The sequence below is a fragment of the Diadema antillarum genome, unplaced genomic scaffold (genome assembly GCF_040938485.1).
Source record: "Diadema antillarum isolate AM-2024a unplaced genomic scaffold, OU_Dant_1.0 seq00000984_RagTag, whole genome shotgun sequence".
Classification (NCBI taxonomy): Eukaryota; Metazoa; Echinodermata; class Echinoidea; order Diadematoida; family Diadematidae; genus Diadema; species Diadema antillarum.
The window spans coordinates 17186-32198 of record NW_027271824.1 but is presented as its reverse complement, the minus strand read 5'-3'; the positions used below and the strand labels follow the sequence as shown (position 1 = coordinate 32198).

Genomic DNA, 15013 nt, shown 5'->3' with positions numbered 1-15013 from the left:
AGTCTAGAACCATAGACTATAGTTTTGGGGGGAAGTAAGACAAGTCTCGCTAGATTAAGGGTAATCCCCTTCTCTGCTAACCAGCTGGTCTGACAGAGGAGGTACTCCCTGGCCTGGAGCGTCTCCCTTCACTACCGTGACACCTTTTCACCTTACTGTACATTAGTTATAATAGTTACGTTCACACGTAATTGCCAAACTTAAAGTTTAGGTCGAAAATTTAACTGTCGATGATTAGCTCCACTCGTGAATTCATGATGCAGGTGCACATGCGCACCTAAACTTTAAGTTACAACTTACAAGCAAATTCTACCCAGTGATTACGCCGCCGGAAGTGAAGAGTCTTTGCTAAATGACCTTGTGCCCATACAAATACATGTAGCACAGCTAGAGGTTGACCCGGGTTCGAACGAGAAGCGAGGGTCACGCTAACTCATTAAGCTCGTTGATTATTGTGTAAACATGGAGTGAAACTACGAGTACCAGTACAGGACCCCCTGTGGTTCATGGAGAGAGTGACACAAACCCTAAGATGTCTCGTGGTCCTAATCAGCGACTAACTTTCGAGTGCTTCCACACTGTGCTAAACTACAAGCTAACATGACTAAACATGACAGAAGTGACAATGGTACATGTATACATGTCAAAAAAAAAAAAAGACTCCAGATGGTTTGTCCCGTTCAGGTTGTTTTCTGATGTACTATTATGACTGAAGTGGGTATCTCACTGGATCACAGGGCATTCAAAAAATTATACTAGAATGGTATAGCTATACCAAAACGGTATAGCTATACGATAAATTTATACGTCTGAACGCTGACTTATGAAACAACGTATAAAGAAACGACGTATAGTGAAATGATGGTCAGAGCATCGTTTCGAACTAGAACTCGATAACGAATGAGCATTCCATGTGCTTCTGAATGTATGGCGACCATAGAATGGTATAACTGGGCGGGGCTTAATGGGAGCGCACACGAAAGGTGACCCAACAGCTGTCACTCATGACTATAACAGCATGCGCAGTTGGAAACTGCACATATCTATACGACGTTTCCCAGAATAGTCGAAATTAGTGTCTGAATGGTCTGTCGGCTATACGAATTACGATGATTCTTCATACTTCGTTTTGTTATTGAGTATTGGTATAAAATGGCATGCGTCTGAATAGGGGGTTAGAGACTACAAATTTGCAGGTGGCGTTCTGATGTCTACTGACTCGAATCTAGCTGGTTGCCGAAACACCTCCTCCTAAGTGACATTTCCTGGAGACCAGCCCGGTCCCAAAGGAGTCACAAAAGAATTGAACATGTCCAAATTTTTTATGTCTTAGAAATGTCTTTGCGACGTCTCCTTAGTCATGGCCAAGTTGTGGAGATTAATTTATGTCTGCAAAGTGTCCAAGACTTTTCTGTGACTCTGCCATGACCCATAGTAACCTACTTCTGACAAATGTGGAGATGTTGCAGAGATGTCTCCGAGGCTGTGAAGACATCTCAGAGAGGTCACAACATCCCTGCAACATCCAGGTGAATAAGTTGTCATCTTTTTGGAGATGTCTCGAAAGTTGCCCTGGAGTCGCAAGCTTTTTTTTTGGTCTTATAAGTGGCATGAGTAGCGGCGGTTGCAGTGACTTCTCCAGTAACTGGACACTACAGTCTCTCAATTCATTCATTCATTCATTCATGATTTGCTGGGTTTGTGCTGTTTGCTGACTATAGCTACATGTAGTCACCTACATGACAGTCATGTGAACCCCTTTGTCATTGACGTGTGCGATGGACCGCTTCATCAGATTACACACCACCCTTTACAAAGGAAGTGAAGTGGAATCTTACACTTGCTTGAGCTATATGACTGTCTGACACACGGAAGCTTCATTTTATATTCTACAGCACATCATCAGGATAGAGTATTCTGCCTCTTTCTAGCTGGAGGGGACAAAATTACAACAGGCAACGTTGTTCACTGCAGGTAATCCGGTTCATGACTGTTGAATGCTGTGAGATACCAAGTAAATCAGTCTAGAACACTTCAATGCACCAAAATGAGAGTTAGCTCCACTAAATCAGAGTGTGAAACAGAAACCAATAGCCAGAGCTGCACACTAACCCATCTTTTCTATTGGTCCATCTTGTCCCTGTTGGCCAGTATGATACCCAGCAGGTTTTCCCTTTTTTTACTCGTCCGAACCTAAAATTGACTAGTCTGGATCTGGATTTGGATCTGACTAGTCCTGTTCTTTCTCTCTTTTTTTCTTTGTCTTGCCTTGACAATCTCTTTATTTCTTCCAGTCGTGTCAGACTCAATAAATTTGGCAATTCCTAAAAAGTTATTGAACCAAGAGAGATTTGTACCAGTTTGGGACTCTCACACCAGCACAAGTTGCTAATATTTTAGCCCTTTCAGCTTAGCATTTCACCCAGATGAACCTGGGTTAAGTGCTGGGTGGCTTTTCAAAAATGTTACCCTAAAACCTTCCCTGGTAAACTCCTGAATGCCCCAGGAAGTCCTGGGTAACAGTAAAATGTAAAGGTATCCAAGGTGATAAACAAAGGCCGTATCACATTACCTTGAACTACAGAAGAGCATACAACAGAAATTCAACAGGGAGCTCATTTTCTACAGCGCGTATAGTTTGTAAGTATTCTTGTCGGGTGTTTCACATTTGACTCCGTGTTGGATCTCTTGGGAGATCCCCAGAGTGATAAGTGTGAAATCGGGATAATAAAAGTCAACATAAGAACTCTGTGCAAATAAAAAAATAAAAAAAAATGATTGATGTACTTATTGCATCTAAAAATCAAGAATACAACGTATGACTGATACTTCAAATCCCATATGATACTAACCACAGTAGTCTGACCAGTCCTTTTTAATTCCCTATTCATAGACTGTAACTTTGCATAAGGACACAATGTCCATTCAGAGGTGTTGTTTCACCCACCATGAGGAAGCTAAAACTTCCAATTTAATGCCAGAACTTGCCGTTACTCACACTCCAATTTAACACACACACACACACACATTTAATATTCTATGAGTAATGACAACAATGAAGATCCCAATTTCAAGATCATCATCTGAAAATGTCCTTGGCTCTTAATCAAATTTACCTGATACCTCCTTTGCTCTTTATATCTCTTTGTATAAAGGGATTGTCCAAGCTCCCATCAGGTCTGGTATGAATCACTAATCTACCGGTGCATGGTGGGAACTGATTCTTCTTGTCCACCTAATCCCTGGACTTGGCTTAAGCTAGTCTCCAACAAAGAGACCCTTCTCTGCTGACCGCTCTGATTAATATTGAAAGACAGCCCCCTTTGAGCCCAGGGTGTGACCGCTCTCTCTTACAAGGGGTTTCCCTGATCCTCTGATCTATTTAGATATCAACAGACGAGTTTGACTCATCTGAGAGACGTGTGTCACTTTCTTATTTGTAGTGTTACATCCCAAAATGGAATATCATTGAGGATTATGTCTTTATTTTTCTATGTGTGTGTGTGACTTTATTGTATGCAGAGATCAAAGATTGGACAAGGATGGTGGATGTTGTCACCAAAAAGTATAGTTCAACAACTACTGTAATTGACAGTAGATGGATAGGTATGGTAGTTACATTAATGTTGCGAGACAGTTTAGAGAGATCTATAGATATTGGCATCATACAGCAATTACGTGTTTCAACTAAGCACTTGTTTTCAATCATTGTGTCTGTAATGTTGTGAGTCAGTTTAGAGATAGATCTGGTATCATACAGCAATTACTGGTACATGCTTCAAATGAGCACATGTTTTCAATCATTGTGTCTGTTGATAGTAATTAAATCATCTAAATGTATGAAGAAGATATGAGTATTAATACTTAACAGTATCTTTTTATTTGAACACCGTCATACAGTTTGTTACTTAGGAAACTGTCAAAACAGCAGAAAGCAAGCTATTTGTACACATGTACTTCAGAGAAGAATCTAAAGTGACATTAAAAACACAGGAGAAGGGGAATCATGAGTGGCCAAATTCATTCGTTGCCCATCAGGGTACCCATACTAGTACATTAAAAACCTAAAACAGCAAGGACAAGTGAATATTTGTGTGCATTGAAGTGTATTCTCAGCTCATTGGTACCTTGTAATGGTAAACTCTGTTTATAACAGTTGATATTCTTTGGCTGTGTGTGTGTGTACTTACAGGATAGAGATCAGTGATCAAGCTGTACACAATTTGTTACATGGTGATTCTCAAATAATCTGAGCTGGGTCAGCCTTCCCACTCTATGGTATCCCCATACTACTGGGTCTTTATTGAACAAAGTTTGTCTTACTTCAAGAGAAAGTGCAACAAATCGTACTACAATCTATCATGATTTCTGTCACATCACTGTGGATATTGTATTGTGGAAAAAGAGGAATGAGGGTTTAGAGGTCATAGATCATTTCTTGTTTTGCTTTTTGCCAATAAACATGTACACATACCTACAGCTACAGTAGCTCATCTATAAATTAGCTTCTGTGAACATGGACAGCAATAACTGCCACATTCAAATCGAGCATTCTGTAATACACTGTATGTACTTTACAAAACTTCCTCTGATATTGATTCTCTTGAGTCTGGACGATAACAATGCCATACACTGACCCACAGTACGGTACATGTATTTTTGCTTCACCCCCTGGCTGGGCACTGCACACAATTTCTTCAGCTACATTCAAATTGGAAATACATTAAAGGACAAGTTCAACCAATTATGTGTGGATTGAGTGAATGCAGCAATATTAGTATTTGCAAAGCACATTCAGCAAAAGTTTGATAAAAATCTGACGATCCATTCAAAAGTTACATATGGATCTTTGAAGTTTCTGTGCAGCCATTGACGGATGAGAGGACTAATATAGCTTGTGTTGTCACGTATAGTGTATCACAGAGTAGAAGAATAAAATATAAGGAGATACACGTGTAACATACATAACATTTAATTTCTCATGAAAAAATTCCCTTCAACTTGTTAATAACACATACAAGCTGTACATTGTACTAAGGGTAATATTGTTCCCCCTGATTTCTGAAAGAGGCTAAGTCAAGCGCTCTTTCATTTTAATGGAAAAAAACCCACTAATTGTATCATGTCAATTCTCTTTAGGTTGATTTTCTTTTATCATTTTACAGGATCTACAAACTGCAGTTGTCTTCTTATCCAGCAGTGGCTGCACAGAAACTGGGAAAAATTCATACACCTGTAACTTTTGAATGGACGGTTCAATTTTCCCCAAACATTTACTGATGCGTTCTACTAATTATATCAATTGCTGTATTCACTCACTCCACATATTATTTAGGTAAACAGACCTTAAAGGACAAGTTCACCTTCACAGACATGTGGGTCGAGTGAATGCAGCAATATTAGTAGAACACATCAGTGAGAGTTTGAGCAAAATCGGACAATCCGTTAAAAAGTTATGAATTTTTGAAGTTTCTGCTCAGTCACAGCTGGATGAAAAGACTACGTCGTATAGCTTGTGATGTCACATGAGTACAACGATATAAAGAAAGAATAAAGAAAATTCAACATTTTTCCATTTTTCTCGCATAACAAAAGAACACTCGACTTCTCTCTTTCAGAAGGCAGGGGGAATAATATTACCCTTAACATACGTCAGTAGCAAGTTGAAGAACTGTGCACTTTATTCAAAAAGTAAAGTTTTGTGAAATTCTCTTTTTATTTTCCTTATAGTTGTACGCATGTGACATCATACACTGTAGTAGTCTTCTCTTCCAGCAGTGACTGCGCAGATACTTAAAATATTCGTAACTTTTGAACGGATTGTCCAATTTTCCTCAAACTTTCACTGATGTGTTCTACTAATATTGCTGCATTCTCTCAATCCTTATGTACAACGTGTATATATGAAGGTGGACTTGTCCTTTAATTGGCCTTTGATAGTCCAGCAGATAACAGAGTGAAACCAGCTTGTAAAGTGCCAGGAAAGGCAAAGCAAAGCATTCACAGAGACTCCAACCCCAAGCACCTTCTGATCTGGAGATTCTCCCGCCCGAAACCCCTAGCAAACGGGAGACTCCAAGTTGATGTGTGCGAAGCGCGAAGTTCCTAGGGTTCTAGATGTTCTCTTGTGCTATCTAAGGCTTATTTTTTCAACATACGATAGCAATAAGTAAGAAATCCTTTCCACCGGGAGACACAGAGCCAGGGCGGGAGAAATCAAATCTCAAACGGGAGAACAGGAGATTTTGCAAAAATGGGCTTTCGGCGGGAGATCTCCCGTCGAAAACGGGAGAGTTGGAGTCTCTGCATTCACCAAAAACATTTTATGCCCTTTTCTTTCTTTCTTTCTTTCTTTCTTTCTTTCTTTTTTTCTTACTTTCTTTTTATTGTTTAAAAGAGACAGTTGTATGCTGGTCATGAATAATCTTTATTCTCACTGAAACAAATTAGAGATGATTCGTTAAGGTATGGTGCACATTCAGCTGGCTATTGCAAGAAACTTTCATTGATAGAATGAGATGTATTAGCAGTTCATAAATATCTTAGGTAATCAAAGGCAAAATCATGCAAGAAACAGAGATGTAGGATGACGACTAAACTAAATTTTCCATCAAAAATTCTGGAGAGCCAAGTGCTGTCACAAAACGTCAACGCACCTCCTGTTGACTGATTCTCCTCCTTTCATTCCCACACATTTGTACTCTTTCGCCATCCTGCCTCCCCCCCCCCCCCCCGCCCCCCCCCCCCCCCAAAAAAAAAAAAAACTTCCATTTCACAAGTTTTCCTTTTCCTTTGTCTCTACTTATAAATCCATTTATCAAGAGTCTTAACACAGCACAGAAACAGAAACAGCACAGCAGAAACATGCATTAGCCAATTTCTCAATTTGATACTAACCTGACGTACAATATTATGCACACATTTGCACATAATATGAAAATTTCATAAAAATAGTACTAGATATATAACCATCTTGTGCACATACCAATACTAATTTATCAGTCCAGGGGTGCTAATAACAAGGAGATGAGGATGGGCTGAATTTGCTCAAAGACACTTGACCAAGTATACTGTACTTGGGACTTGCAGTTCATACCAGTAGTTGTTAAATGTTACAATGTAGGTACAGGATTATCACCAAGTTCCAAGCAGGATTTCAGTATTTCCTCAGAAATACAGCATAAAATTGGTACAATCACAAACCTCTTCTCCAGTCTCTTTATTTTATCCAAACTCTACGGAAGAGCAGCTTCACAAATGGAATATCAGAGCCACTGAAATTCTTAGCATTGCCATGCTATAGAGCCTGGGCTATATGCATCAAATTTGTACAAATTGTGCAGAATAGAGCAGACAATGTACTCTGGAATATGATGCATGCAATAATGTATGAAAAGTTATTTTCATTGATGAAAATGAGCTTAGTAAGTCAATACACTGATCAATTGACAAACTGCTAAAAGGAATGCCCAAAAAGAGTGTATAGCAGACACCCAATTATAACATGAAATGAGATCTAGAATTATCATGAGAGAATTATGAAAGTTACTTGCCATTCTTTGTTTACATGTCACCACCACACAGACATGTCACCATTGATAAAATAAACGTATAAAACCATCATCACAGATTCACAGGACAGAAAAATAAAGTTTAACATTCTGCAACTCACCTTTACTATGGCAAGGCAATACTTTAGCTTGTGCTTCATGGAGACATTTCTGTTCATATATCACAAAGCTCAGGTCGGAACTTCCCATTAAAAGTTTTCCTTTCCTTTTAATTCCTTCCATGTTGACGATATTCATCTCAAGCTCACTTCGCCAGCTTCAAAAAAAAAAAAAAAAAAAAAAAAATCTATCCGCCAGTCAAGTTGAGAACAAACCAAAAGTACACCACGCCAGGCCAGGCCAGTGCAAATTCGATCAAGATCAGAATGGAACTTTAGATAAAACTTTGATTTTTTTTTTTTCCTGAAATCAGTTCGGGTTACTTTAGCAGAATATGCTTGCTCTAAACTGAAATGTTGTCCGCGATCTTGCGAAAATTGTGTATCGCACTGATAATTAGATAGAAGCGGGATCTCTGCGTCAACGAAAACACAGATCACACCGTATACATCCAATACTATAGCTATTAAATAGTCAATACATGCGTGAACGAGCCATGAATTCAGCGGTGATTGGAGCGGTATGGTCCCCTGTAGTTTACCGCAACGAGATGTGGTGACAACCCCTCATCTCCCCCGTATGAAGGCGATGGTACATTCGCAGCTCTAAACTTCGTCTCCCTTTTCCAACTCCTTGTGGCTCTTCACTCTTGTTATCCATCAACACAAGCGATCATATCACCGACAAAAGTTTCTTTCCTCACTTGAAGATACCATAAATATTCGAGTTAGCCGCTACATTTCGGATATTTCTGCTTGAAAGAATGTAACAGAGCACAAGAACTCCAACTTTAGCTTGCCCGTCAACCACGCATTCCCGGAAACATTCACCAACGCAAGGTGTGCGTAACTTCCGCATACCACAGAGTAAATTTTAGTGACCCAGCGTGCACCCATCTTGTTGTTCACCAAACCACAGCTGGTTCCTTCGTAGTCTTAAAACGAGACGTATCATTCATCTGATTCACAAACGGGTTCGACTTTTCGGGTTTTCGACTATTATTTTTCAGCAAGGGATTCTTATTGCTTTTTTTTCTGTTGCGAATAACTCAGAATATTAGAAACTGCAATTCACCTTACGTAATTCACTTATACCTTCAAAGACAAATTTAAATTTCTTTATTCATTAAAAGACCCCCCTCTTGAAAACAATGGATAGTGAAGACACAAAAGGTATAAAAAGCAGTAAAGAGTGAATATAGAACTGCACGATAAAATACGACTGATAGTCACTCACTATCGATTGCGTTTGTGTATTGCCTGCAACAACAACAAAAAAATGTCGCTTTCCATCATTGTTTTTAAAATTGGTAAATCTAGATCCGATTACCATTTTATCTAATCCGTATCAATACCTTTCGGACTCACAAACAAGTCTACATCAAAGCCTAAAATGTGCGAGTTGTGAACCGCATCGTAATTACTAGAGTAACTGAGACAACGGTAATCACATACTAGTATCAGTCAGACACTTTAACTGTTTGCTGAGATAGAATGATGAGCTTTCCCTTTCAATTTAAAGGAGTAATCTCTTGGTTTCAGTAAAGAATTATATGACAGAATCCCTTTACTGTGTATAATGTTCGCCTCTGAATAACAGAACCTTATAGTCATTATTTTCCCCCTTAGAAAAGAATTGAGTGTCAGCTTGATACGTTTTCAGCTTTTGTTGAACTCTCTTCCTCGGAAGATCTCTTCCTCGGAAGATTAGTGTATAAGTACTCCGGTCTGCACAAGAGCTGACTTTTCGTTTCGTTCCGTTTTATTTCATTTCCAGCACATGTAGGGGTTTATGATTACAACATTTGAATGCACATACTAATGATGCAACAATGAAATGAAAAACAAATGAACAGTAAAAATTTGGAAATTTCAAGACAAGTACAGAAAATATGGTTGGAATAGAAGGGACTGCTGAAAAGGAGAACTTCTAATTTGCAGTTCCCTCGGGAAAAAAAGTGATAACTCAAAGTTACCAAACTTATCAGTAAAACGAGGGAAAAAAGTATAAAACTTATTCATTTAGCTTTGAGCTTTGTCCACCGTTGGAAAATGCAAATTGACAGTCTCGAGGAGAAAGTACAAAGAAGAGTATAAGCTCCAGTGATATGACTGTATCCCGCTGCTGCGTTTTAGCAAAGATCGTGTCAAATTCTATTATAGACTTCAATTCAAGTGTACAGTCCAGTCCCGGCCATGGCATGCATGCAGGACAGTCGCCCGTCCAGATAAAGCGATTTATAGCCAGGAATGATGGGAGAAACAATGTTCATGTCCATATTTATGTTTGATTGCTGAAGTTCCAGTGGTAGCTACATAGGGAGGTATAGTGTACATCGCAACAGTGGTGTTATTATGTTATTAAACAGTCCACTTTTTTCATTTTACGGAAATTGAAAAATTTCAGTTTCAAATTATTAATAAGATGTTTCTGCTGGGAATATTGTTTATAAGTAAATTATAGTGTGAGTTTTGTAGGAGTTTTAATTGAGTTTAAAATTACTTTTTTATCCCTCGTCATCATTGTGTGAACACGTTCGGATGATATACAAGCGAAGAGATGGCCTGATAATCGAGGTCCGAAGTCGGACTGCATAATCACATAATTAAAATGCGTATCGCTCATGTGTCTATTTAACTGGACGTATGGTAAGACACAATCACTGTTCTCTTTACTGTTAAGTCATAATAATAGCATATTAAAATTCATTATCTATTTTACATACATCTATAGTACAAGTAAACGGGAAATCTATATAAAATATATTGTGTATATACGTGCACAGGTGCAAGGCTTTAGATTTTTTCTTGGAAGGGAACACGCAAGCTGATACATGCGTGCGTCCATCTTTCATTAAATCCATGGAAGTGTAGATGACACGGGTATCTAGGCCTTCTCCCCCTTTTTGACCCCAATGACTATGATTTCAAGCATAAACTTCCTATACTTGGTGGTATAAAGTGACTGCACGGTGATCTTGAAAAATACTGAGAGATATGGCAGACTTTTTAGATTTAGTTTCCGAGTTATTGTTCTTTGTTAAGTAAGTACATTGCATAATATACCCAAACAAAAAGAAGAAGAAACTATTCACATGTAAATAACGCACCTCTTAAACACAACAACAACAACAAATGCTTGTGACGTCACATATGCCACAGCAAATGTCCAAGATAATTTGCTCAATTATATAGCCACGGCATGCAGTTGATCATCGTGGCTGCATAGGAGCCTGGGACTGAAATAGTCAACCCGTTGCTTTTTATAAGCATTTAATTGTTCATATCGTGACCTCGTTGTGACAATAAGAAACTAAACCCTGACTCATACCCGGAACTTCTCAAATATGCCTAGAAAATTTTTCAAAAGTATAAGAAAGCACGCTGTATGTTGATTCGAAAAGACGAATATTGTACTGAAAGTTAGCGTCAGCGACGCTGTCGAACCCACGACAGGTATTACAGGACATTATTATAAGGGGGATGAACTCGTGAATAATTTCAATGGAACCGATTCACGGGATTGATGAGGCGACGTTAAGGAGCGTTCTGTTAAAAATGAAAAGAGACAGGATTCGTACAGTGTCACTCTCGTAAGAGGAGAATCTTACGCACTAATCACTTAACTATGAGTCCTGAACCAAGTCAATTGTAACGGCCAGATGCACAAACCTATAAAGAATAGCGTTAATCTGGTAATCCTTCCTTTGTTAAACAGGTCTTGGACGGCTTAATATACGTTCACCCATCAATTTTGGGTGAAACAATGTTGCGTATACACGTCAGAAACATGCCCACATCCTGGACATTTTGAGTGGCATGTGGTCTTACCTTGACCCAGAATAAGTGGAAGAATTAAGTCAAAGAAACAGATGTGTTCTTTTTGTCTGTTTAAACACATCCTTCCGTTTTTCAATTCAATTTCAATTCCGTCCTCTGCTGAGCTTCTGTTGCAATAATCATGTTCTTGTTCTCAAACCAATTGCATGTAAAGTTATGCTGTACCGCATATAGATGGTAGAGTTTCAATCTTTTCTTTTTCATTTTGTCAAAATCACGTTACATTCTATTGATAATTTATACAATTAAGTTCAAAATGGATATCTCTATGATTAAATATATGTATATATATATATATATATATATATATATATATATATATATATATAATTCATACATACATTGTATACATGAATTAATGGTTGAAACACATAATGCATTTCCGCCAGTAAGTTATTTTTGTTGCTAATTTATCATCCACTTCTAATGAATTATTACCTTTATTATAGTTATCACTTCGAGTACAGGTCAAATATCATGGCCATCACCCATGATATGAATGCAAATCAACATTATGTAAGTTGATAAATTCATAAATAAGCAATTAAACTAACTTACTGGCAAATATGCAATAATTAAATTTAAATATACAGGGCCGGCCAGTGTTTTCAAAAGTGTGGGGGCCCACTTCCGGGTTTCATGAGCTAACAAGCAAAAAAAAAAAAAAAAAAGGCTCATCTCTTCTCCCCGTCCACTTCCGGGTTTCTTCAGCTGACAAGCAAAAAAAAAAAGGTCCTCAGCTCATCTCTACCCGTCCACTTCCGGGTTTCTTCAGCTGACAAGCAAAAAAAAAAATAATAATAAAATAAAAGGTCCTCAGCTCATCTCTACCCGTCCACTTCCGGGTTTCTTCAGCTGACAAGCAAAAAAAAAAAAAGGTCTTCAGAGAAAAAACATAACCTTACCGCCGCCATACTTCAAGATCCCTATCTATTTCTATTTTAGTGCCACTTACGTACTTCCGGGTTAAAAAAAGTGTGGGGGCCCTAATTTAGTGATGACACCTTATGTATTCCTTTGTGTGGTGCACAAAAAGTGTGGGGGCCCGAGCCCCCACGGCCCCCACGGCTGCGCCGGCCATGATATATATAATACCCCTTAATACCCCTAAAACAAGTTCTGCAACTTAAGTGTGATAGATCATATTTCTCTTATACCAACATTAATTCTTTAAGTAGATATGACACCATAAATGATTTCACATTTGAATGAAATGATGTGGTTTAAAGAGAAAATGTGATTAAACTGGAATTGGAATTGCAGGGCTTTTTTTAAATTTACATATATCTACATAATTATGTATATATAGAATTGTATACATGTAGAAATAAACTGGTTATGCATTTTTGGCCAATAAAATGAAGAAGGCGGAGGCCGCTGAAAATTTGAGTGGAATAAACTCATCCTTTATTGGCCAAAAATGCATTACCAGTTTTTTTCTTAATTTCTTCGTGGAGCCAATACGTGAATTCTCAACATGTTTAGAATTGTATATATATATCTACTTATTTGTTTATATATATATATATATATATATATATATATATATACTTATTTGTTTATCTATATATTCATATATAAAGAGCGAGAGAAAGAAAGGGAGAGAGAGGGACAAGTGGGGAGGGAAGAAAGAAGAATATGTACTTCACACTACTACCTGTAGTATATCAGGCAGGAATTGTTTTGACCCAACTCTTGCAACTGAAAATACATGTACATGTGTTGCACTTTGTATATTTTTGGCATTTGACCCATGAAATATAACTGTTTGCTTTTGATTTATTAAAATCTATTTAATCATCACTTATCACAATGACATATCACATGTAAATTTGATTGTGATGTGATTTGGTTATCCAGTGGAAAAAAAAATCCCTGCAGTGGACAGTATAAAATCTAATCATACATGTACCAATATTGATGTTAATAAGTGTGTGATCTGATTTTTTTTCCCCCTATGGGTATACAAATGTAAGTGATGAAGATGGTACAATTTATATGAACACATGAACAAATTGAGTCCACTGCAAAATAACTTGTATTGTGTCTTTTATTTCAAACATACTTAATCACAAACTCTCTATTACCTGCAACTCACTGGAAGTTGATTGTACTGCTCACATCTCATGAGGGCGCTCTTTCATTTCTCCACAGACCATGAATGCATGTTTGACTCCATACATATCAAATTTGTCAAAAATAAAATTCAATATTATGTACATTATAATTCTGAACATTCAATAATCTTTGCATATTTCAGCTTAACATACTCTTGAAGATGACTAATCTATAAGTGATTTTGAAATGCCTGTCCCATTCTACTTTATTAGCATTCTATTTCAACCACAACATTCAGAAACCACTAATTCCCCTTCATTAACCATATACACAACCATCAACATAAAACTTGGACTATTCTATCAACTAAATGAGCTCAAATCTCAAAACATTCTCCAAACAAGACTGGTATTTTTTGTTTTGTTTTTATAACTAACCTTTGTGTTTTACATAGATTTACACCTAAAAAACTCTCACATATACAAATACCCTGACTTGATCCCAATACAAAATATGGTTGACATCATTTCCCATACCACATCTTATACAAATGTTAGTGTAATACTGTATCTTCAAAGCTATCAACAATGGTACTACAACATGCACTACCTGAATAGTTTTGTTAATCATTGGTTCTCCAAAGATATTTGTCATTTAAAGAGAAGTGCTCTTCTGCCAATAAGTCAAATGCACTCAAATTCTGCCTATGCACATGTTAATTAATGTTGGCAGGCAGAGGGTTAATGAGTTCCATCCTGACTTGGACATAATTACCTCCGCCAAGGGAGGAGGCTATATTTTTGTTACCGTTGGTTTGTTAGTTAGTTAGTTTGTTTGTTTGTCCGTGTGCAAAAATAACTCAAAAAAGTTGTGCACGGATTTGGACGAAACTTGCAGAAAAGGTTGAGAACGACACAAGGAACAGATGATTAAATTTTGGTAGTGATCCGGAAATTTTTATGGATTTTATGAAGGATTTTCGATATTTTGGCAGGTAGGGTCAATGAACTTGGGAGTTCAAACTACGCATTTTTGAGGTTTTCATACCCGCACTAAAGTCGTGCTCTAGTTTCTGCTAGGGCGAGGCGCATCGCGCAGTTGAGGGTTTATGACGTAAAAAAGGCTTCTATATTTGGAAATTGGATGATTTTTCAGCATGCATATGTATGGGTGGAAGTCACTGATCTCTATGGAAGAGCAAGATCATCGGTGGAAAGTAGCTGTTTGGCAGAGGTCGGCACTCTCAGAGTGCTTTCCTAGTTGATTTCTGGGGCCATTCCACTGAGATGATTGCAATCATTTTAATTATTATGGCAGCAAACAACAAAACAGTGTGTCCACTGTGAGCAGTTTTGCGCATGCTTGCATGTATGTGGCAAGTCTACATGACTGTGGATGTGTGTTTGGGTGTATACTAATGTGCATAAATAATTCTGTGCCTATGTG

At 37.8% G+C, this 15013-nt stretch overlaps 1 pseudogene; it reads right to left on the bottom strand.

Moving 5' to 3' along the window:
- Positions 1-8121, bottom strand: part of LOC139742180 (uncharacterized) — a 46413-nt pseudogene extending 38292 nt beyond the window's left edge.
- Between the last annotated feature and the right edge of the window lie 6892 nt (positions 8122-15013).